The 27,404-nt window shown below is 33.2% G+C and overlaps 1 pseudogene; it reads right to left on the bottom strand.

Annotated features, from left to right (window-relative positions):
• Positions 1-2,019: 2,019 nt before the first annotated feature.
• LOC131625710 (vesicle-associated membrane protein 722-like) lies at positions 2,020-6,629 on the bottom strand (annotated as a pseudogene).
• Between the last annotated feature and the right edge of the window lie 20,775 nt (positions 6,630-27,404).

The following is a 27,404-nucleotide window of genomic DNA, read 5'->3' as shown; positions in this document are numbered from 1 at the left end:
TTCCACAAATTACGGTTAACCGCCACAAATCATCAACCCTTCGAGTAGCACGCAACTTAAAAGGGCACCCGCACTTTCTCGATCCCGTGTCGTCGTGTTTTAGCACCCGGTTTGATTGTACATAACTCCCACCCCGTTCGCAATTCAAAACAACGAAAGCTTTTCGCCTACTATTTCCGTTGTCCGACCTTAAAATAACAATTCCAAATCCAAGTTTACTAGCTTCGTTCCGAACCCACTCAATCAATTGTTCGCGACTACCGAAGCTCTGATCATTTGTAAATTCTTGCCGAACATCAACCGCATTGATCATAGGATTAACGTCGATAACCGGATTGTTATTAACGCTGACAACTACTGGATCGTCTTGCACAATGTTGTCCGGATGCACCATACCTAACAAATGAAAAAATTAGCAAAAGTTGGCCAAAACAGTTTTTTTTTTACTGCCAGGGCATATTTCGGAAGTTCATTTCCGAAATTTGTTAGGTAATATATTTCGGAAATGAACTTCCGAACCATATCAGTTTCAACACAAATTTCTACAATCAATGTAGTGAAATAGGGGAACAAATGAGTGATATTTACCTGAAATTGTAGCTTTCTATGCTCCCTTTAACGTGATCAACGGTTTGAAACTTGATTTTAGGACGAAAAATGGATGGAGATTGATTGGGTTTTGGAGAGGGTTTGGGGAAGTTTTGGAGAAAAATGATGAAATAGTGAAGGAGGAAAATTTGTATATACAGCAATATTTTCGGAAATGAACTTCCGAAAATATTCACGGTTTTTGAATTTTTTTGACTTCGAAAATGTATCTCCGAAAACACCACTTTTTTGGTGTTTTCGGAGATGCATTTCCGAAGTCAAAAAAAATTTAAAAAAAATAACTTCGGAGATGCATCTCCGAAGCAGGGGCAGTTTTGGATTTTCGCTGGGGGTGACCCCCATAGGGAGGTGGGTAAAGAAAAATTCCTTTAAAAAATAGATGCGCATCGGAAATATACTTTCGATTTCCAAGGAGTATTTTAAGAATTTCATAAGGTTTTTCTTTTTACCATGGAATGGAATAAGAAATTCCAAAAAAAAAAAAAAAGGTAAAGGTTTTGGGTTGAACCTTAGTTCAACTTATTGTTATGAGAAAATCATTTACCTTTGGCATGTATCCACACACAAGTCGAGACTCCCTCGTACATATTCTTGTAGCTCAAAGATAAGCAATGTTAACAGCTTTCTTTTCTATGTTTTCCACAAAATCTATCAAGATTCTATATCAAACACCAGATGCAAATCAATAAAAATTAAGTGCGCATATTTTTTATCCTTCTAATATCACTCCATAGTAATAAGTAGATTGATTCTATGATCAACCTTCCAAACATAAAACTGTTACTTCATTACTAGTTGGGTCTTTTTTAGTCTCTGTTCAATCACAATTTTTCATAAGTTCATAGTATCTATCTTATTAGTTCTTAATGGCTTACTTTACAATTTAAGAACGAATGCCTTTACTTATACAGCTTTGGAGTATTAGGAGCCAAGGGAGACTAAACAATTATATGTTTTAAACTTGCATCACAACGTAGTATTAATCATTCTTTATTGGTAGAATACTGCTCCTCTATACTCATGTAGTATTGTTACTAATGACTAATGCAGTAAAACGTGTGATATAAATCACTTGGATTGGGTGTATCCGAGTTTAATCTTGGCATGAACAATTCTATGATAGAATGTAAGATATAAAATAACCTTTGCAGACAAACCACTGAAGGTAAGATATAAAATAATATCTGGATAGGAAATTTTGGGAAAATAACAGTAAACACAGTCTTTTAATATCTAAGTGAGTCATGAACACTTCTAAGGATACATGAGTTTCTCCATCCTTGTGTAGTGTGCAAAAAAACCACACAGAAAAATGACAGATTCGGAAACATTAAAGAATAAGATCACGAAGGAAACAATTTACATGAATGATGACAATATCAATATGAATGATGTGAATGAAAATCAACCTTCAAACAGACAAACCAATTTATATTCAAAAGCTATGTTCTAAAGTAAAGCAAAGTGACAACTTGACGGGATTTGTAATCTATATTACATACAAACGCATGCCATACATTGACATCTTACCTCAGATTATCACAACGTTGGAATAACAATAAAATACCACAGAATGCTTAATGCCCCCGAGTCACAGAAAGGACTATTATGAGGATCAGGGCTATCAAAATTCCCAATACAATCAGCTTAACCTTCATGTTTTGAAGCCACATTTTTCGACGTATTGAGGTTCCAGAGCTCCTGAAATCTTGTGCCTGAAAGAAAAAAATACAAAATCATGCTACCACAATCCACAATCAAAACTATACTGGAACAAGAAATGTGAAAATGTGAATTTGAACGATTTTTTTAGTATGCTATCAAATTCTAATAATGCATGCTATATAGAGGTAACCACCATGCTTATGTAAACTGTAAAGAAGATTCTATAACTCTAAGCAAATTCAACATTTGATTATATGAGACAGAATGTCAGATCAGATGTTAACTTATCTGCATGAAACCAATACAAATAGCATACAGCAACTCAAATGACACATGCAGCACTTTCTGTCTTTCTCTAAGGTTTGTTCATAGTATGCAAAGGATGTGATTTTCTTGTCCAATTGTTTGGCCAGAAAGGCCAAGGGGATTGTGGATTTTAAATGGGCAAATGTTAATTGTTAGCAGGAGGAATTGAACTTGGGACTTTTTTCACATTCCAACCGCTATATACCTCCCCCCAAACCACCAAACGACTTTACCACTCCTAAAAAGGAAACAAAGGGGTTTACGGATTTGAGGATGAACCTCTTCAAATAAGAAAAAAATTTCCTTGAGATAGAGAACATTGCATCCAGGTTGAAGAAGGAAGCATTGAAGAACATGCTTAGTACCTTCCTGCTGCTGCCCCTAAAAATGATTTTCAGGACTTTTGCAGACAGGTTTGAAAGTTGTAAAAGAGAGAATTACCATAATGGTAGCAAGAAAGGAAAGAGAAAAATGGAAGATATAGACTACAATATCATATTAATACCAATATGTTTAACTGGTTTGTAAAAGAAAAGAAAAATGGGTTTATTGTCCATATACTGGACATAAAAAACCGGGAAGTTGCACACACATATTTCTTTAAACACAAAAGGGGAAGTGTGACTATCTGAGAGATGGGAAGATTTCTATAGTAGCAACGCAAAACTTAGTAACCACTTCAAAAGAACCAAAACACCAAAAGAGAAATCTCGTTTCCAAGTACAATTTTTATCATAAACTTCAGTCTGCCAATGCAGACTATGATATACTATAGAGAACTGGCAGGTGCATATAAACTACATACTAACCTGGTGATGAAGGTTATCAGTCTTGTCCACCAGAAGCTCTATCTTTTCTCCTCGGTCTAGAACCTACATAAATTATAAACATGTGATTGATTGATAGTTAGATATTAAAGTCACAAGATTTGTGATTTAAACCATGCAACTTGAGAGTGATGAATTATAAACATGTCTCTGATTTGAATCAAATGATGAATTAAAATTTAAAACTGACATTGGATCACGCATAAATACATCAATCAATATGATTATGTGTCATTAATACACATCACACAACTATTTCTTCTTCACTTTTTATCTTTCAAGAATTGTTATTTAAAAAATTAAATGTTAGAAATGAAAAGGAACTATGTTCACAGTTCACAAGCACGTCCATCAAAGAAAATTCTTGCAGGTAAACAAATCATCCAAGAATCAGTCTGAGTCATGCCCAATAGACTATTCACTGATTCATTATATGAAATGAAATTCTTGCGGGTAAGCAAATCATATAAACAATTATTTATATTTTATGAAAATGAAAACTGTAAATAAAACTACACACAAACACACATAAAAGAATAAAACTTCAAATGAAAACACATCAATACATAAACAACAGGGATATTTTCCCATCCTGAACAAACAGAAACTTTACGTGAAAGTGTGTTAATAATAATAATAATACAAATATTGGGTATATACTTAAATCAAAGAGAAAAAAACATATATGAAAATGTATTGATATCTGTATTATAATTTATAAGAGTGAATCCAGTACATAGGGATGACTTTGTAGGATATGAATCTAACAAATTCAATCATCAAATTAAGTTATAAATATGATGATCGAGTATGTCACATTTCAAATAAATCAAGCATTCATGATTTTGCATCTTATAGTCAATATTTAATTATACGTAAAACAAGTATATTATAGGTTAAAATAAAGTGCTGCTATGACAAATCAACCAATTTTAAAATCATGGTCTACTTAGTGTGAACATGGAGTTTCAATTCAATAGATGGATTTGTTGAATTTACATTCAATGGAAAATCATTAAACAGAATTAAAGAGAAGAACCGCTCTTAGAGTAAGTAAATCCCTCCCAACCTGTGCAATATAGATGGAAAAATCATTCATGAATTCAATCATACTTTATAACCTTACCATATTATAAAATAACTACCATTAATATGTGCCACATAAAACATTTGAGGTTGATTTGCTTTTTTCCATTTATTTAAAGTTAACAAATAATTGAATCAACTAATTTAACCATAACCTTTTTTCATTAGTTTTTGTTGAAAATTTGTAACATAAGTTTAGGTTCAATAAAATTTAGACACCAAAGTTTATAAAACATAGTGAAAAATCATATCTGCTTGTAGTGATGCCAAAGATTAATAGCTGGAATCCTGAGTTGAACTTTTACATATATCAATATCAATACTTCACAAGTACAAATGCATGAACATGACAAAACATTGACCAAAATAATTTGAATTTTTCTCTACCTTTTCAATATTCTCCATCATGACACCTTTAACTTCAGAAACCTGAGCTTTCACCTTTGCAAGCTTGCTTATCTCGTCAGGATGATCAACGCAGTACTGCATATGTTCCTTCAACTTTGGCCTGTGCAGAGGTTAACACATGAGCCAAAATAACAATATAAACTCACCAGCTTAAACTTCAAAAGTTAAGAACAGAATGTTAATACCCAAATTCCTTGTTAAGGCTGTTGGGAGGAGCTGTAGAAGCCTTCTCACCACCATATTTTGACACAAAATCATCCTTAACACGCTCTAAAAAGGCCATGGGAACCTGTCTTCCAGTTGATTCATCTGCAACCACACAATATGCTGCAAATCCCAAAAGTCAGATATTTCTTCTAAAGATCACCAATAAACATAAGCAGCAGCAGCATCAACAAAAGCATTATCAGTTGATAAAATCATAAAATCACAATTTAAAAGGCAACCTCTAAAATCAGAAATGCCGTAGATTACCAACACTGGACAAGCAAGATGCTATTATACATTGAAGTTACTCCCTTGTTTCACTTTCTGCCTATTAGTTTTATATATTATCAGACTAGCAGATGCTAGCATACATTGAAATTATTCCGTTGTTTCACTTTTTGCCTATAAGTTTTATGCTACCAAAAATTCAACACTTTCTTCCCAATTTCAAGGCAAACAACATAATTAAATGACGACATTACAAGAAAAATCAATAAAAAAACAGTGACTAATAAATTAAAACCCAAGATAGATGATCTGTAACCTCACCTAACATTAAAAAGATCATGGCATTGTGCAACTAACATAAAGACTTGACCCATGTGGTCAGATCTTCTGTTTTTACACGTCCAATTCAAATTCCATACAATACAAATACAAAAACTATATCCATTGTCCAACACATGCTAGTATATGACTCATTGCTTCTACCCTCAGTAGCATCAACACCTCTCTGGAAAAAAAATGTGTGTCCGCGTCAGTGTTAGACACATCGAAACTTGTGATGAGGTTCAATTTTATTTAATTTGTTAAATTATTATCGGTGTCCACGTGTTAGTGTACGTGTGATTCATTGCTTCTACCAATCCAAACAGCAACACTGTAAAAGATTAAAAAACATGCAAAACAGAAAAACCTGATATAAATGTTAAATCGCACAGTGATCGAGTGATTTAGGGTTTGCATACAACAATTACTGAAAAATATGGTTTAACAGCCTAGTTACACAAAAAAAAAAACCACAAGCGTGCACTGTAACAATCGATATAAGCAATTGAGCATAGAAACAAACACGATGAGTACAAAAATGCACTAGATCGAAGGGAATAACGTACGTACTGTAACCATTATCAATCAGGTAGTTGAAAGTGTGAGCATCACAGTTATATGTGAACTTGTTGTTACTAGAAGGAAGTTTCTGAAGGCACTGAAACGCGATGGAGTTGAAGTTACCACTGAATTCAGTGAATTCAGCGAGGATAACAGTTCCTCTAGAAACGAATGCGTAGATCAGAGGCTTCTGATTCTGGTTGTTCGCCATTGAATTTCAAGATGTTGCAGTGAATAGTTGTTTTGGTTACGAATTGAGAAGAGATCTGAGAATGGTTTTGGATCTCGTTGTTGATGGTTGTTTCTCTCTCTAGGTTTTTGTAGAGAGAGAAAGGAGGAAGTGAAGGAGAAGTTACAGAGAAATGAGAGAGAAGGGTTTTGTGAGTTTGGTTGAATCGATTTGAAATTTGAAAGAGAGGTTTTCACTGTCTTGCTGTAAAGCAGAGTGCAAAAATTATTTTAAAATTTAGTCAAAATTAGTCAAGATAAGATTAAAATGGATTTTTATGGTGTTTTTTCGAATGATTCTTAATATAATTATTTATTTGTAATTTTCTAAAATTTATAATTTTTTTAAAAATTTTACAATTATGAAAAATGTATTCCAAGTTGAGAATGGAACGAATAATATTTAAATAATGCATCTAAATTTTAAAATATATATATATATATATATATATATATATATATATATATATATATATATATATATATATATATATATATATATATATATATATATATGGATTTAATGGAAATACACCGACAGTGTAAAGCAGTTTTACATTGTTTATAAAATCATAACCGTTAATTTTTATAGACGTTTGACTTTTTCTTGGAATCGCATATAAAATATTTGTTTTTAAGAATTGTGATGCACTAACCGTGTAAATATTTTACACCGACAGTACACTTACCTTTAAAAATATATATATATATATATATATATATATATATATATATATTAGATTTAAAATAAAAGTTTAGTTGCTATGCGGTTTGTATACAAAAATTTATATAGTCATAATTATTAAACTATATTATTTTAAAAAAGTTAAAATAAAAATCAAAGAGTTTAAAGGTAGTGCACCGACCGTGCAAACAAACTTTACACATACATCCAATCAAAATCCTTACACTTGTCATGTCATATTAATTTTTTAAAATTAAAATTATGTTTTAATTGGATGCATGGTTTTGATTGGTTGACAGTGTAAAAATATTTTACACTGTCAGTGCATATCCCTTTTTCTCAAAATCAAATATTTTAATAAATTAATGATTAATTAACACTGTAAAATATTTTTAGATTATTAATGCATTTCAACTAAATTTTCAGAATAATTGTACCTAGTAACATCATAAATTTCTACTTGGTGTTAGATGTGAATCTCTTTGATATTGATATCACATCTTTAATAATTTTAATAAAGTTATTTTTTAAGAGAGAATAGGATATGTGAATTTTTTTTTGAATAATTAATTTTTAAAAAAAAAATTATGAAATAACCAAAATTTCATAAATATTATATAAATGACTAAAAAAACGTTATTAAAATACACTGTGTCGCCAATGGGCCTGGCGACAACACTGAATTTTGCCTCAAGTTGTCAATGAGCCTGGCGAATTCATTTAGTTTGTGGGTCAAGTCCTCACCCTGGGTGGTGACAACACTATTTATTTATTTATTTTCATATAGAGTTCATTCCTCCATGAAAATGCAATCAATTATCCACTAATTTTCTCATTTTCTCTGCACATAATTGTTCATGGCTCACATAAAGCCACTGTCATGTCATCGAACATCATCCAAGCGTCCCGATCCTGAATTGGAATATCGCGTAAGGAAAGGGCATGTCATTTTCTCTCCCGTCAAACCCCTCATGTCGGTTAAGTTTTGGAATATTCATTCCTTCGACCAACTCAAGAGGACCCTTATGTCTTTTTTAGAGGGGGAGTACAAACCCGGCGAAGAAATCAGAAGGATCTAGAGGCTTAGAACAAGGACCTCTTCTAGGACCGGAGAAAAGGAACGTTGGTGGGATGAAGTGAAATTCGACATTGATTCCATTCAAATGATGCATAGATCAGATGACATTGTTTTAACCGTTATAATTTCTTAGATTTTAATCGTTTGTTGTGTTGTTATTGTTGTAATCTTTGTGTTGTTATTTTAACCGTTGTAATTAAATTTAAGTAATTTTAAATTTATCAAATAAATAAAAATTGAAATAATAAAAAAAAAATAATATAAGTTTTATGAAACTTCATTGACGCTACTAAATAAGTAATTTAATTTTTTTTATAAAAATCATGGGTAAATAAATTATTTTATTATTATATATCATATATTATATAAAGAAATGACATACAATTGTCATTACAAAAAAATATAAATGCCAAAACACATAATAAGATAAATTATTCTAAATATTAAAATAAAATATTTAAAAATAAAGTAATAATTAAAATGTTAAAAATAATAATTCATCTTATCATGGCACAATAACCTTGGCTTTGGCTAATATGCATAAGGATTTACTTATGCCCCCTGCATAAGCTTACATAAGTCATTGACTCATGTTTTTAATTCAGTATTGAGTATTGAGTATTGAGCGGTGAGTATTGAGTATTGAGTAATAACAATTGATGTCTAGAATTTGATCTAAGGATCCATAATAATCTGTGCATGGTGCATAGATAAAAATCTTTATATTATCAGGTGTTCTGTACACATATAATAAAAATATACTATCATTATTTAATTGTTTCATATATTTAATATACCTTTTATTGTGAAATTATGAGACATGTAATATATTCAAATTACAAAATTGTTCTTATGAAACAATTACATTTTTTTATTAGTTATAAATTATTTTATTATTAATAAATTGATAAAAAATGACACTTAAAATTAAAAAAATATACAAATAGTTTTAGCTGGGTCATGTCCTTATGCACAGTGCATAATTCGTACGAGTAATATTTAAATTTTTTCGAGTAACATTTTAGTTAGAAATGAGTAATAATATCATAATCCATGAATAATATATGCATTATTTGTACATATCTATTAATTATGAGTAATTATTAATTGTGATTAATGAGTACATTATTCTGAGTAATATTTACATCATTTTGAGTAATATCGAATTTTAACTATTTTAAGTAATATATTCATTCTTCTGAGTAATATTTATACTATTCTGAATAATATTTATATTATTTTGAGTAATAAATATAATACTTTAAGTAATATAAACAGTATTTGAGTATTTATGCACCGTGCATAAGAATATAGTTCGTTTAAGAAGTATATCAAATAAATAATTTCAATTTTCATGAGTAAATAATTAATTAGTTATGGTTGTTTCTAATCTGCAGAAAATTATTTGTGGGAGATCAAACCCATTGTTGAAAGTTTGAAGTGTTTTTTACAATTTAATATAATTACTCAAATCGTATAGTCATGAACTACCTAATATTGTATTCATATTTGTGTTTTTTTTTTTCTATATTTTTATTTGTGATTCGTTTTCGAAATTTGAAAAAGTAATTATAAGAGGTGTGGCGTGTAAAAAAAATAGTGTGGCTTCTTACTAATCTTTCTAACAGCAAATAATAGATATATAGAAGTAATCGTTACATCATATTTTTTTTACAAATAGCTGAGATTTCACTTTTTAAGAAATGAATAACTGGGATATCAGTTGAAATATTTTATATTTAACTACTAATAAATTATTATATTTTTATTCTTATTCTTATTATTATTATTATTATTATTATTATTATTATTATTATTTTTATTATTATTATTATTATTATTATGTGGTATATATATTTAAAGGAATTATATTAATTATTTATTAAATTATGAGTAAGTTTAAAAAGATTAATTAAATCTCTATTAGTAATTAATTAATTAAATTGAATATGAGTTTAAATAAGAATAGATGGTAGGATGTCCCATTTTGAAATAATAAATGTTCTAATTAATCATTCTCTTAAATATAACTATGGTCCCCAATAAGCCATCGTTTGAATAATAGCGTTTACTTTGGAGCGGCGATTTTCGGGCACCTTGGCGATTTCCGATGTGCACACTTAGGATTCTTACTTTCTGATTGGCACCTGTGAGAAGGACCTCCGGTCAGGTTTAAAGTCCTAGCTTTCGAGTTTAGGGACCAACCGGTGGAACGACACGCGTGATACTGATCCTTTTCACCTTCGGAGATGACTCGGGGTAGAGGAAGGCCGAAGAGAGCGGCGGCTTCTCCCTCGACCATACCCTTGAACTCAGGGGGACCAACGGCTACGACTGCTGCAACTAGTTCAACAGAGACACGAGCTAATGAGAATTCAGACGAGAATAAAGAGGAAGAGCTTATTTCCCAAATCCTGGTAGAGAATCCGAGGCTTGAAAACAAGGATGAAAGTGAAACTAAGAAGAAATTATGGATGGATGTGATTAGTGGAAATAGGTTATCGGCTAATGGCATGACAATCGATTTTGTTCCTCCAAGAATCATTGATGGTGAAGTAGAAGCGGAAATTGTAGACGAGGATACTGAATCAGAAGCATTATTTTGGGACTCAGCCCTTATAATATATGCTTTTGGGAAGGACCTAAGTATGAATGTTGTCAAGCTCTACATGAGTAAATTATGGAATTTTGTTCAGTTACCAAACATGTTTTACCATGATGACGGATACTTCCTTCTGAAGTTTCACTCACACAATGATGACCAAGTGCTTAGAAGAGGACCATATACCATTCATGGAGTGCCTATGATTCTTAGGAATGGACAAAGAATTTTGATTTCAAAAGGGATATGTTGTGTACCCTACCTGTTTGGATCAAATTGCCAAACCTGCCTCTTTGCCTATGGGGTCCAAAGAGCCTTGGAAAGATTGGTAGCGCTCTTGGCACAACTCTTTGCACGAATGAGTGTACTGCTCAAAAGCTTCGTGTCTCATATGCACGCATCCTTGTGGAAATTGACATCACCACCAAGCAAAAGGAAGTCATTAAGATTAAGAAGGCAGATGGTTAAATCCTAATGCAACCTATTAAAATGGAATGGAAACCGAAATATTGTGACAGATGCAAGAAAGTTGGACATCAATGCACTGATGAACCCCGAAGGAAGAAATGGCATATCAAAACTCCAATAGAGGAACAAAAGCTGGAGTCAGGAAAAGTGGATGACCCTGAATCTTCAGAAAAATGGACTTAGGTTGAAAGGAAGGGAAAATCTCATGGTAAGAGCCTTATACATGTTGAGGAAAGTTTCTACAATAACAGTTTCGATTCACTTAGGTCTTGGAATGAGCCTGTAGTGAATTTGGACCCCCCAATATGATAGTATCCTGGAACGTTGGGGGCATAAATAAGATAGACAAGTGCAAAGAGGTTAGCTCCCGCCTCAATAGTTTGCACCCTGAGTTGGCTGTTTTAGTTGAAACTAGAATTAAGGAAAATAAAGCTGAGAGCATTAGGAAGAATTTTCACAGATCTTGGACCTACTGTGATAACTATAAGAACCACCATAATGGGAGAATTTGGTTGCTTTATGATGCCACCAGAATTGAGGTTAAGCCCTTCCATAGCACATCTCAATCTCTACACAGTGGTGTGTATAACCTTGATGGGAGTCTAAAATTTTGGTGCACGGGTGTTTATGCTATGAACACCCTCATGGAGAGAAGAACCTTATGGAAAGACATTGTTCATTACAAGCCTCCAGCTGGTGATCCTTGGATTATCATTGGGGATTTCAACAATGTTTTTAGACCTAATGATAGAGTTGGTGGCCACCATGTCATGGAATCTGAATACTGTGATATAGTTAACATGATGGAGCAGCTTGACCTTCATGAAAAAGAGACTAATGGTGACCATTTCACTTGGTCAAACAAACATTCTATTGGCACTATATATTCCAGAATCGATCGTCTTATTGGCAACCTGACCTGGCATCAACAAAATATGGATTCCACTTTGCACATCATGGAACTTGGGGTTTCATATCATTCTCTTCTGTACCTCCAGAATTATGTGCTACCATCCCTGAAGCAGATGTAGTTTAAATTCCCTAATCTTTTGACTAAAGCAGATGACTTTGTTGAGTATGTGAAAGATAACTGGGAGCTTCTCCTTGAGGGTAGATCCATGTTTAGGTTCTGGAAAAAGCTTCAGTGTCTTCAAAAGCCTATCAAAACTTTGAGCCTCCCTTACAAGGGCATTAAGGACCAAATCACCAAAGCTAGACTCGACCTTTTCAAAGCTCAAACTGATTTGTTAAATGATAGAATGAATCCTCATCTCATTGAAGTTGTCAAGCACCGTACTAAGGACATCATTAATCTGAACCAATTGGAAGAGGAGATGATGATTCAAAGATCCAAAATTGACTGTATTCATATGGGGGATGGAAACAATGCCTTTTTTCATGCAGCCCTCAAAGCCAAGACAAAGCAAACTCATATTGCAGCCTTGTGTAAAGAGAATAGCCAAACTGTTTATCAGCAGCAGGAGATTAAGAACGAGATCCTTAACTTTTATGGGAATCTTGTTGGTTCGTCTGCTGATAGCCTCAAGGGCATTGATATTGAGGCTATGTGTAATGGAATTCAGCTCACTCAGGACCAGCGTGATTGTTTGACCGAACCTGTCACTGATGAGGAGATTTTTAACAGTCTGAAGGGTATTAAGAATACCACTGCCCCAGGCTATGACGGATATAGTGCTATGTTTTACAAAGCCAGTTGGCCTATTATCAAGCATGATATGATTAAAGTAGTTAGGGAATTCTTCATTGAAGAGAAAATGTACAAGGCCATTAATAACTCTAGTATCATGCTTATCCCTAAAGGTCCTAATGCTAAAATGGTGAAAGACTATAGACCTATCTCTTGCTGCACAATCATATACAAAATCATTTCCAAGATTATGACGGCGCTTCTTGGGAAAATTATTGGCAAAATAGTGCACAATAGTCAAACTGCTTTTATACCAGGTAACCGGATGCAAGATAACATTCTCTTAGCTTATGAATTGATCATGAGTTACAGTAGACAAAATGGTCCTCCTAGAGTTATGGTTCAGATCAATCTCCAAAAAGCATATGACTCGGTTGAGTGGAGTGCTGTTGAAACTATCCTTCATGAGATGAGTTTTCCCCACAAGTTTATTCGCTTGGTTATGCTTAAGATAAAAACTATTTCTTGTAGATATAGTGTCAATGGGAAACACACGGATATTTTGATTGCACAACGGGGTCTCCGGCAAGGATATCCCTTCTCTCCCATGCTCTTTGTGTTGGTCATGGACTACTTATATAGAGTCCTCCAAAAGCTCCGTTGTAATCCCAACTTTAACTTCCATTCCAAATGTGAAAATATGGGAATTATCAACCTCAGTTTTGCGGACGACTTGCTCCTTTTTTCTAGAGGTGACCCTATCTCTATTCAGCTTCTTATGCAAGCATTTGCTAGTTTTACGGAGTCTACCGGCCTGGCAGCTAATCCCATGAAGTGCAGAATTTACTACGGTAATGTACCTACTAGTGATAAGGAGAGGATTTTTCAGATTACTACTTTCCAAGAAGAGGTTCTCCCTTTCAGGTACCTTGGTATCCCGTTAACGAGCAAGAAACTCTCAATAGCCCACTGTTTGATCCTGGTTGAGAAGCTGGTTGCTCGCATCCGGCATTGGAGAACACGACTTCTAAGTTTTGCAGGGAGATTAGAGCTTGTTAAAAGTGTTCTCTTCTCCATTTCTAATTCTTGGCTTCAAAGTATCCTGCTTCCAAAGAAGATAATCAAAATGGTGGAAGACTTGTGAGCAGGTGACACAAGTCACCGTAAGACGCCTGTTGCATGGGAGAAGACTTGTAAGCCGGTGAATAAGGGTGGTCTGAGTATTATTTCTTTGGAGATTTGGGGTACTGTCCAAGTCCTTAAGCTGCTTTGGAATCTTTGTCGGAAAATTGATAGTTTATGGGTGAAGTGGATACACTGTTATTATTTGACAGATGAAGATATTAAGAATGTGCCTATCCGTAGCAGCTGCTCTTGGATCCTTAAATATATTCTTAATAGTAGACAACGGGCTGAGTCTCTTCATAGCTGGAACGACATGATTCAACATGAAAAGTTTCATGGCAAGAAGATTTATCACGAGCTGACCACAGAGCATCCTGATGTTCAGTGGAAGAAATTGTTCTTTAATAACAGGGCCAAGCCTCGGGCAAAGTTTACGCTGTGGACGGCATGTCACAACAAATTGCCCATAAAAGAAAGGTTGAACAGGTTTGGTCTCCTTGACTCTAGTGTTTGTAGCTGCTGCAATGAGACCGAAACGCTGAACCACCTTTTCTTCTCCTGTAAAAATTTCTCTGATAATTGGGCTCATGTGCTTGACAGGATGCGTTTGGTTCGTATCCCGAAAAATTGGGATGAGGAAATTTGCTGGGTTCTTCATGCTAGTAAGGGCAAAGGTAGTAAGGCTGAAGTGCTTAAGTGTGCGTTTACGAAGACGGTCTATGAATCGTGGTTGTTTAGAAATCAACTTTGTTTTGGTCCTCCCATAGCTAGTGATACCATTAGACAAAAAATTATTGGTTCTGTCACATATGTAACACCCATAATTTCATAAATTAATTTAATTGAATTTTTAATTTAATTAATTAATTTTAGTTAATTATTCGGTGGGTTAAATTGGAAATTGGGAAAATAATTGTAATGGGTCATTGTTGTAGTTAGTAAGAGGGAGGGTGTTAAAGCTAAGGCCTTTACTAAAGTTATGTTGTGTTTTTCATAAAACAAGAGTTTTGGAAGAAGAGAAACACAAGAGCATTTGGGAGAACGCAGAGAACGTGAAAGTGAGAAAGAGCAAGGAAGAGGAAGAACCAAGATCAACCTTCGAGGTAAGGGGGGACTCTTCCGGTTAATCTTTATTATCGATTTATGAATAATAGGATTGAATTGTAGTTTGTTGATTCAATGGGTATGTGTTGGGTGTTGGGGATTTTGGGGTTTTGGAGAAGTTTAGGTTCAATTCATGATATGTGATGCAATTGATTTGTTGTGAATGATAATTGATGTTAGAAATGTTTGTATTGTGATATAATTGTGTCAAATGTCTGGATTCTATGCTATTTGTGGTGTGTAATCGTAATGGTACGAAGTTGGAATGATGGAGAATGGAAAATTCTGTCAAAAGCTGTATTTTCAGGTTACAGGTGCGAAGTAAACGGTTACATGGTATGAGGTAAGCGGTTACCACTGTTGGTTTTGGGGAAAAGTTATTGTCTGGGAGGCAGTAACCGGTTACATGTTTTGGAGTAACCGGTTACCAAAGTTACGAATAGGATTTGTGGGAACTCCGTCACGCAGTAACCGGTTACTTGAGTTGAGGTAACCAGTTACCGCTGAGCAATTTTATTAAAATAGCTACTTCCTTGTGTAGTAACCGGTTACTTGGGTTGAGGTAACCGGTTACCACTGAACGTTTTCAAAATATTGTTTTTGTAAAAGGGGCAGTAACCAGTTACTTGAAATGAGGTAACCGGTTACCGATGTTTGTTTTTGAAAAATAAAATATTTTATAAAATCCGTAACTTCTGAACCGTTTTCCCGTTTTGAGTATTGTTTTGAGTACCGTGGAGCTGTTGAGTTATGCTATCATATTAAATGAAATATTGTGTGGTGTGAATTATATAATATGATTATTTGGATTATGTTGAGGTGTGAACATAGTATCTGTAATTGTCGTTGGTGTTGAAATATAATAACTGTTCATATTTTGATGTTGATGATTAGCATGCGATAGGTGATGCATGCATATATAATCATATTGGTGGATGTATCCGATGGTGTTGGATCAGCGGTAGCTAATTCTCATTGTATGGAATTAGCGAGTGGAGGTAGTCGTATCCTTGACGATGGTGGATCGGTGAGATAGGTTAATCCCATGTTTGGTACCACATGCATGTAGTTGCATTGCATTAGGCTGTATGTATGACTATAACAGGAATGGAAGATGTCCAACGTTATAATGTGGTGTGAATGATGTAATTGATGTGTTTGATGTATGGCTGAATACCTGAATATATTCAATTGGGTGAATGATGTACATGATATCTTGTTATTTATGAATTTATAACATTGATTAATTGTGAATGAGACTCACCCTTATTGTTGTTATTTTTCATATTGAAGTGTAGCCGTATTTGCCTTGGTGAGGATAGCTCGTAGGCTGTTTCGATAGTTTTAGAGTCGTGTCGTGCTCTGGTCTTGTAACACTGAGGAACGTTTGTCTTTAGAGTTGGATATTAACTCTTGTTTTGGTTTTATTGTTGAATAATATTGTTTATGCCTTGAGTATGGTAGACGTTGGATTTGATTATTCAACTGAATGAAGTATTTCGCTGTGTTTGAAACATGTTTGAAGTTATTTATGTTCCTCGGAATAACATGGTAGATGTTTTGTTTTATGTGAAGTAGTTGTAACGCTCTTAATTACATGTTTACTCTGAAAATATTTTATTTAATTATCGGGGGTTTTAGAAGGGTGTTACAACATACAGGTGCTGGATGAAGAGCAGACTTAAGAAATTACATAGCTAGTCTTATGCTTCCTACTTAGTTTTCTTGTTTGTTAGTGGATGGATCATTTAGATCGCCTTTGTTATCATCTGTTTTTGGGTAATGGAATAAAGTATATCATTTCCCAAAAAAAACTATGGTCCCCAACATACGAAAAAGCAAGCACATTATCTCTTCTCCCATTTAAAGAGTATTTAAAGCATTAAGAATATCGCTCGAGCAAGATTCACAAACCAACAAGTATTAACCATTTATCTCTACACTTTTGCGTTTTAGAACTGTTGTCATTGTTAGAAAAATTTCCCTTAAATTCATCTAGATATTACTAATAATCTCATCTCTCATAAACTATCATGTCATAGACACTGTCCGTAGTTATATATACATGTTTATTTATTTATTATATTACATACTAAAGTGCGCATGTAGATGTGATTGAGTTGTTATTGAATTAATTCCATGAGTTGTTATTGAATTAATTCCAACAATGTCGTCATATAAATATTATATAATATTATACTATAAATTTAATTATTTTTATTAAGAGAATTCTCCAAAATTTAAAAAGGATAAATTAATATTCTATTATATTTTCTCATACTTCTTTTCTCTCTAATTTTTTAAATACATATATAAAATAGTTATAACCATTAAAAATTAATATACAAATCGCAATTATTCAAAATTTAGTATTAACGTCCAATATAATAATAGCGAATTTTTGCTAATTAATCTACACCTTAGAAAATATCACTATTAATTATCAGAATCACTAACTCATTTTATTTTAAAACACAACTCTGTTTTTAGTTTTTTATTTTCACCCTTTTTAATAGCTATAAATATTATATTTGTATATGATATTATTAAGAATTTATTTTAATATTTTATCTTAATTTAGAAATATTACCATTTTGCGTTAAATAAGATTTTACTCATATAAATATTTAAAATTTTATTTTAACCCTCTAAAAAATTTCAATAAGTTTTGAACTTACAAATTTTGGTCCACAAAAATGTATTATCACCACTTTTGATCTCCATTGCTAACAACTAAGCCTAATGAGAACTATTATGGCATTACAACATGTATTTTTATATTTATTTTTAATTTAAATGTTGCATGTGTTATATTATGAATGACATGAAATGAATATTACTAAGATGAATATTTTTATTGTTAAAAAAAATCAAATTATCCTTGATTCTTTGATATTAATATTTGAAATCTATTTTTTTTACCGATCGCTTTATCATTTGCACCGTGTTTCACCATCTCGTATTTATTTTTAACGTTTTCTGGAATCCTTGCACCCACCATCCCTCACCGTGTTTCATCATTTAATCTTTATTTTAATGTTTTCTGCAAATTCTTGCGGACATCGTCTATAGACTTTTTTCATCATATTATTTTCATCTTTAAATTTATCCTAAAAATTCTACCATATTAGCATCGCTCATCAACATATTGAATCCACACCCATTTTACTTTGAATATCATGCATTTTAGAATCTCATTGGTGATCTTTTTTTTGCCTCTACCATAATATTTTTCAACATCAATTTTTCACTGTTCTTCAATATGTCAACAATCATGATATCAAACTGAACTTTACATTTTTGTTTTTAAAAACTCTACCACAAATCTATTTAGGTTTAAGTGTCTTCACCCTAGAGTCTGACTTTACTCTATTTATCTACCTCTATTTACTTTCGGTTTATGAGAGATAAACACAATTAGTAAATAAAACTCACGAATGTAATAGGTGAACACTATTAATATGTCCCACTAGTTTATATATAGTGTTTATCTTGATCATAAATGTGAAATTGCAGTCGATATTATTTTATTTTTATGTTTTGTTTAAATTTGATTTGTGTGTAATTTGATTTATCTCTTATTTGTAATGTGTTTGTAATTTATTTATTTTGATTATTCGATTAGTTGTGTACCTTTGAGATACCCTTACACTCAATAAAGTAGTTATGGTTTCATGACAATTGTTTTTTAGCGTACAATTTGATCTAACTAAATATGTTAAGTTTAGCTTTAATTGCAAATTAGAATACTTAAATTAAGAAAGAGAAGTCTCACAATGATATTCTTCCCTAGCGAGTTTGATAATTGATTTCAATATTTTTCTTCGCTGATCTTTTTTCAATGATAAGCTTTTGTCTTCATAAAAACTAACCTAAGATAGGTGAAGAACACCTTTTTCACAATGTTTCCCCTTTTTTATGATGACAACATAAATTGATGAAAAGTTTTTGCTTGATACTTGATTTCTCCCCTATCTTGTATATCTCCCCTATCCTGCATATCTCCCTATTTGTTTTGGAATTTATGCCTTTGTCTTTGGTATCCTGAAAAATAATAAAAACGACCATCTCTCTTCTTTCCCCTTTTGACATTATAAAAAAGAAAAAGAGTTAAATCTAGAGAATCATAATATATAAGGGAAATGATACATTAGATATAAAAAAACGTATCTTCTCCACAATGATTTGGTGTAATTGTTGATAGCAATGTTAATGTTCTTTAAACCATCTTTAATCATTTGAAATTTTAATCCTACGATATCATGTTTAAATCATCTTTAATAATATTAGCATATGGTCTTCAAGTACCTACAAAATATAATTAAAAGTTCTTTCAAAGTGCCCAGCAATATTCTTTGAGTCCTCTTGGGTTAGTTTGATTCCTTACGATACATACTCACCATAAGGAACACCATATTTTTTTATGTAGCAAATAATTAGGAGTATGACCTTTTGTATTACAATAAATGCATGAAGGTTAAAAACATGATTCCTTTTATAGACATATGAATAATTTCTATCATAAGACCTTTTAGGATTAATTACACCCCTTTTCTTGGTTCCATATTGTTGAACTTAATGTAAGAAGCCTTAACAAATTTCAAGTACCCAAGTCCACATTTATCATTAGAATATTTTTGTTTACTTAGCACATTTTCCAAATCAATTTGACCCTTTTCATATTTCTTGATTACTTGATTTAGTTCAACAATATTAAATTCAAGAGATTACATGTTGAATTTTGACTTGGTCTAATTTCATTTTCATGTCATTAGACTCACTTTCTAGAGATAAAATTAATTTCTTTTGATTTGAACATTTTCTAGAAAGTTTCAAATATTCTTCATGTAATTCATGGAAATAATTTTGTAATTTATCGTATGAAGATGTATTATTAATTTCAAATCACTAGCCCCATTTTCTTCATCATCAGAATAATGTGAAGCTATAAATGTCATTTTTGCTTGCTCTTCATCTCTGAAGATGAACTTATTTCATTGTCATCCCATGTCACATGTGTTTTCTTTGGCCTTTGTTAATATCAAGATAATCATTCATAAAATAAATACTTAAAATATGATGATACATAAATGATCAAAATATCACTTTATACATAAGATCAATTGTTGAATAAATAATAAAAGTTATCAAAAAAATAAATATATTATTTTTAAAATATAGAGATGTTACATTCTTATCCCCTTAAAATAGTTTCGTTCTTAAAACTAAGAAGTCTTAATTATTAGAATATAATCCCCTCATAAAAAAATCAAACAATAGTAAAATTAATTTTTATACGAGTTCAAATATTATAACATATAAATAAAATATCTATAATAAAAGAAAATTCTAAGATCTTACTTTATTACTACAAAAATAATCATTTAATTTTATAATAACAAATAAAAGTAATAAGACACCGTGCTTCCTCTGTGCACTTTGATCTCAAATGAATAATATTGTTAAATCTACAACTCAATTAAACTTAAAACAAGCTCTATTAAAATCAAAGATAATACAAATTTTTAATATCAGATATACATAAAATAAATCATATATAAAATAAAATACCCTGGTCAAATCAATCATTACGCAGAAGAGAAGTGTTCTAAGATAAGAGGGGAGAAATTAAAGGAACAAGAGTAACTTAGTATACAAGTTAGCTAAAAAGTTTCTCTATGATCTCTCCGTATTTATATAAACAAAGGCAATTGAACGGGTTATATCAAAAGCTGGAAACAAAGGTAAATCAATGGTCAAAATTCCTCTAGGGAAGACAATCGTACTTAAGTGTACTCGAGTACACAGAAAGCTACATCACATCATCCCATACTTTTATCAAGTTGCACGTCAAAGAAAAACGACGAAACATTTCAATAATGAGATTGTATTTAATGCTTACATCCCCGCCATGCTTTGGAAAAAATAAAGCGACACATGCCAGCCGACGCCTGGACAAACATTCTCAAGGCCCAGCCACGACTACTGGAAGACTCCCCCGACATCAAACATGTCTGAGGAGTCTTAAGAACAACTGTTTTGTGATGGCCAAAGGCCTGAGAACCACCGTTCCGCATCAGCCAAATGCCCAATAACACAAGGCTCGTTATTCAATCTGCCCCGTCAGGCCCAAGGTATAAATACCTTTGTAAAGGGTTTTCAAGTACAAAATCTCTAATCTCCATTTCCATTACCATTATCTTGAACCCTAAAATGACTTGGTCGTTGGAGTGCTAACCATGCATGTATGTAACACCCTTCTAAACCCCGCGTAAATAAATAAAATAATTCAGAGAAAAACATGAAAATAAGGGTGCCACACTTCAATTTAAAACAAATTATCATAAATTAATTGTCATGCTTCACTTAGGGGCAAATCATCAATTTAACAAAATCATGTTTCTACACAGGGGAACATTAATCAACGGATAAGCATAACATCATCTATGCAATATCTCACAAAATTACTCCAATAAAAACAAAATAGAGTATCATCATAAACTCTAAACTAGCGTTCCCCCATTGTTACAATATCAGAGCATGACACCGACGCTATACTAAATAAACTGACTCATGAGCTAATCCTCACCGAGCCAAAAGCCGCTATCCTCAATCTGAAAATATCAACAGTAAGGGTGAGTCTCATTCACAATTAACAAATGTTATCGAATCATAAAAAATAGCACATCATAGTCACATTATTCATCCAATTTCATTATATTCAGATTGTCAGGAAGTACTCATCAACACACAACAACAAATAGAATACATTACCAAAACATGACACCATAATTCATCCAAACAAATCATAACAATTACACCATCATCACATATTATAACATTGGACAATCTTCCATTCATATTATAATCATACAAGTAGCCTAATGCAAATGCAACTATATGCATGTGGTACCAAAATCTGGGATAACCCATCTCACCGATCCACCATCGTCAAGGATACGGCGACACCCACTCACTAATTCCACACAATAGGAATTAGCTACCACTGATCCACCATCGTCAAGAATCAGCCACATGATGATTATGAAATGCATGTTGAAGGATAGAAAAACACTTAGAAAGGGGGGGTTTGAATAAGTGTAGCTTTAAAAACTTGACAGATAAAAATAAATTGCACAGTTATTTTTATCCTGGTTCATTGTTAACTAAACTACTCCAGTCCACCCCCGCAGAGATGATTTACCTCAACTGAGGATTTAATCCACTAATCGCACGGATTACAATGGTTTTCCACTTAGTCCGCAACTAAGTCTTCTAGAGTATCCTGATCACAACCTGATCACTCCAGGAACAACTGCTTAGACACAAGCTAAGACTTTCTTAGAGTATCCTGACCACCACTTGATCACTCTAATTACAACTGCTTAGACACAAGCTAAGACTTCCTAGAGTATTCTGATCAACACGATCACTCTAGTTACTTACAACTTAATGTAATCTTTCTAAGAGTCTTACAATGCTTCTTAAAAGCTATAATCACAAACTGTGATATTTCTCTTAACGTTTAAGCTTAATCTCACTAATATATTACAGCAGCAATGTAGTGAGCTTTGATGAAGATGAAGATTCTGAGCTTTGATTTGAACAGAGTTTCAGCAAGTTAATATGAGTTGTTTTGTTCCAGAATCGTTAACCTTGCTTCTCATCAGAACTTCATATTTATAGGCGTTTGAGAAGATGACCGTTGAGTGCATTTAATGCTTTGCGTGTTCCGTACAGCATCGCATTTAATGTTATACGCTTTTGTCAACTACCTCGAGCCTTGTTCACGCTGTGTCTACTGACGTAGCCTTTAGTAGCTTTTAACGTTCCTTTTGTCAGTCAGCGTAGCCTGCCACTTGTACTTTCTTCTGATCTGATGTTTGTGAATACAACGTTTGAATATCATCAGAGTCAAACAGCTTGGTGCATAGCATCTTCTGATCTTCTGACCTTGAAGTGCTTCTGAGCGTGATACCATCAGAACTTCAGTGCTTCTGTTCTCTTGTTCTTCTGATGCTTCCATAGATCCATGTTCTGATTCTGCTTCGACCATCTTCTGATGTCTTGCCAGACCATGTTCTGATGTTGCATGCTGAACCATTTTGAGACAAAGCTTCTGAGCGCTGAATTATGCATACTCTTTATATATTTCCTGAAAAGGAAATTGCATTGGATTAGAGTACCATATTATCTTAAGCAAAATTCATATTATTGTTATCATCAAAACTAAGATAATTGATCAGAACAAATCTTGTTCTAACAATCTCCCCCTTTTTGATGATGACAAAAACATATATAAATGATATGAATTTGCGATCAGAAAGAACAGACGGCAAAAGACAAATTACACAGCTATAGCATAAGCATGTGAATATGTCTCCCCCTGAGATTAACAATCTCCCCCTGAGATAAATAATCTCCCCCTGAAATAAATACTCGAAGAACTTTAATAAAAGACTTCCCTGATTATTTCGGTAGAGACGATCACATAAGCTTCTGTCTTCAGAGAATTCATAGCTTCTGACTTCTGCTTCCATTGGACAGCTTCAGAACTTGAATTTCTTTAGATCCCTAGAACACTCACAGCTTCTGATTCCTGCTTCCATTCAGGACAGCTTTAGAACTTGAATTTCTTTGATCTTCAGAACATTCCCAGCTTCTGATTCCTGCTTCCATTTAGGACAGCTTCAGAACTTGAATTTCTTTGATCTTCAGAACATTCACAGCTTCTGATTTCTGCTTCCATTTAGGACAGCTTCAGAACTTGAGTTTTCTGGATCTTTAGAACATTCTCAGCTTCTGATTTCTGCTTCCCTCGGATAGCTTCAGAGCTTTGAATTTCTTCCAACATCACTTCATGCTAGATTTGTATCAGAACATTGTTGAATGTACCAGAGCATCATCAGAGCATCTCTACATCCTGAAATGTTACAGAACAAAAACTAAACGACAACAGTCAGCATGAACGAGTCAGAACATAAAATGTATCAGAGCAAATAGAATTTAGTCAAAGCAAATAGACAAATTTTGGATCAAATTCTATTCTCAGTGCTTCTGATTCTGAAGCTTGACAGCACTCAGCTTGCTTCAGTTTCCATAAGCTTATTCTTTTTACAGAATAACGCTTCTTATGGTTTTGCTTCTTGTGTTTGCTTTGAAGATTTTCTTCACTTCTTTATACCTGCAAAACACTTAAACCATATAGAACTTGCAGTTCTTGTTAGTAAATGTGTGGGAGCTTTACCCAGCAACTGATAGATTAATCAAATCATTTATCATTTATCTTCTCCCCCTTTTTGTCATAACATCAAAAAGAATATTCTAAAAGATTCAGATGTATAAAACGACAAATAAAATCACTGGAATGTAAAAAGAAAGAAACTTTTCATTGATAATCAAAAGATATTACAAAGGTTCTTATGTTTAACAAGATGGGAGAGAGATTTTGACAAAAAATAAGATACGCACAGTTACCTATGGTCGGCGTCCCTTCAACTGCACGCGCGCTTATCCATGAACAGTAAAGACAGGTTTACCATCCGAGATAAAACGTTACAGCTGTTTTGCTTTAAAAGAGGTTCTGAATCAACTTAGACAATGAAACGTTAGTAATAACCGAATCATAATTTCTAAAAGATTTCAATCAGAACTTCTGATTAAAAAAAATAATCCACTTTCATTTCAGAAGATACTCATACATAAGAACTTCTCATCTTCTCATTCTGGGCATAAATCCATACTGATGTTCTTCAAAATGAACTTAAACCTATCTTCAGCCAGGGGTTTTGTAAAAATATCAGCCCATTGATGGTCTGTATCAACAAAGTTTAAAGAAATAACGCCCTTCTGAACATAGTCCCTTATGAAATGATGTTTAATCTCGATATGTTTAGCTTTTGAATGGAGAATAGGATTCTTAGATAAACATATGGCAGAAGTATTATCACAGAATATAGGAATGTTACTCTCAAATATCTGATAATCTTCCAGCTGACTCTTCATCCAGAGCATCTGTGTACTGCAACCAGCAGCAGCGACATATTCTGCTTCTGTCGTTGATAGAGCAATAGTTGCTTGCTTCTTGCTATACCAGGAGATCAAATGACTTCCAAGAAATTGGCAACTTCCTGAAGTACTTTTTCTTTCAATTCTGTCTCCAGCATAGTCAGCATCGCAGAATCCTACTAAGTTGTATTCTTTAGATTTTCTGTAAACTAAGCCAACATTAGTAGTACCTTTCAGATACCTTAGAATTCTCTTAACAGCAGTTAAATGAGATTCTCTAGGATCTGATTGGAATCTAGCACACAAACAAACACTGAACAGAATGTCAGGTCTAGAAGCAGTCAGATATAGAAGAGATCCAATCATACCTCTGTATAACTTCTGATCTACCTTCTTACTTACCTCATCCTTACCTAGGATGCAGGTTGGATGCATAGGAGTTTTGGCTTCTTTGCAGTCTAGAAGATTAAACTTCTTCAGAAGTTCCTTCACATACTTGGTTTGGTGAACATACGTTCCTTCTGATGTTTGATTTATTTGTATTCCAAGGAAATACTTGAGTTCTCCCATCATGCTCATTTCAAACTCAGCCTGCATAGACTCAGCAAACTCCTTTCCAAGTGTAGCATTAGATGTTCCAAAAATAATATCATCTACATATATTTGACAAATTAAAATATCCCTTTTAAAGGTTTTACAAAAGAGAGTAGTGTCCACTTTTCCTCTAGTGAAACCATTATCCAGAAGGAAAGAACTTAAACGTTCATACCAAGCTCTGGGAGCCTGTTTCAATCCATACAATGATTTCTTAAGTTTAAAAACATGATTAGGAGACATAGAGTCTTCAAAACCAGGAGGTTGATGGACATAAACTTCTTCATCTATATAACCATTTAAGAAGGCACTCTTAACATCCATCTAATAGAGAGTGATGTTATGTTGAGTGGCAAATGAAATTAATAGACGAATAGATTCTAACCTGGCCACTGGTGCAAAGGTTTCTGTATAGTCAATCCCTTCTTGCTGACTATAACCCTGAGCCACCAGTCTGGCTTTGTTCCTTACCACTTCACCTTTCTCACTGAGCTTGTTTCTGAAGACCCACTTTGTACCAATTATATTGAATCCATCTGGTCTAGGAACAAGATCCCAAACATCATTCCTTGTAAACTGATTCAGTTCTTCTTGCATAGCAATTATCCAGTCTGGATCTTCTAGAGCATGATCAACAGAAGTTGGCTCGATCAAAGATACAAGACCTAATTGACAATCTGCATTGTTCTTAAGGAATGCTCTTGTTCTGATTGGGTCATCCTTCTTTCCAAGAATGACATCTTCTGAATGACCAGAGATGAGTCTGGATGATCTTCTTACAGATGGTTCTTCAGAAATGCTTAGATCCTCCAGAGAAGCTGATACTTGATCTTCAGATTCTTTGCTTCTGAGAAGCTCTGCTTCTGATGCGTTGCTTCTTGGCTCAGCAACTTCTGATATATCAATATCACAATCTGCAAAATTATCAAACTGCTTTGGTTTTTCAGAACCAAGCTTATCATCAAACCTGATATTGGTTGATTCTTCTACAATCAATGTTTCAGTATTGTATACTCTGTAGCCTTTTGAGCGTTCAGAATATCCAAGAAGGAAACATTTTTGTGCTTTGGAATCAAACTTACCAAGATGATCTTTAGTATTCAGAATAAATGATACACATCCAAAAGGATGGAAATATGAAATGTTGGGCTTTCTATTCTTCCACAATTCATAAGGAGTCTTATTTAGAATAGGTCTGATAGAGATTCTATTCTGAATATAGCATGCAGTGTTTATTGCTTCTGCCCAGAAATGCTTAGCCATATTGGTTTCATTGATCATGGTTCTGGCCATTTCTTGCAGAGTCCTATTCTTTCGTTCTACAACTCCATTTTGCTGTGGAGTTCTAGGACAAGAGAAATCATGGGCAATACCATTTTCTTTGAAGAATTCTTCAAAGGATCTATTCTCAAATTCACCACCATGATCACTTCTAACCTTTATGATTTTACACTCTTTTTCATATTGAATCTGAATGCAGAAATCAAAGAACACTAAATGAGTCTCATCCTTGTGTTTCAAGAATTTTACCCAAGTCCAACGGCTATAATCATCAACGATGACTAATCCATATTTCTTCCCTCTGACAGATGCTGTTTTGACAGGGCCAAACAGATCAATGTGCAAGAGTTCTAATGACCTTGAGG

This window comes from Vicia villosa, unplaced genomic scaffold (assembly GCF_029867415.1).
Source record: "Vicia villosa cultivar HV-30 ecotype Madison, WI unplaced genomic scaffold, Vvil1.0 ctg.000233F_1_1, whole genome shotgun sequence".
In the NCBI taxonomy this organism is placed as follows: Eukaryota; Viridiplantae; Streptophyta; class Magnoliopsida; order Fabales; family Fabaceae; genus Vicia; species Vicia villosa.
The sequence above is the reverse complement of the archived record's forward strand: the minus strand, read 5'-3'. Positions and strand labels throughout refer to the sequence as shown.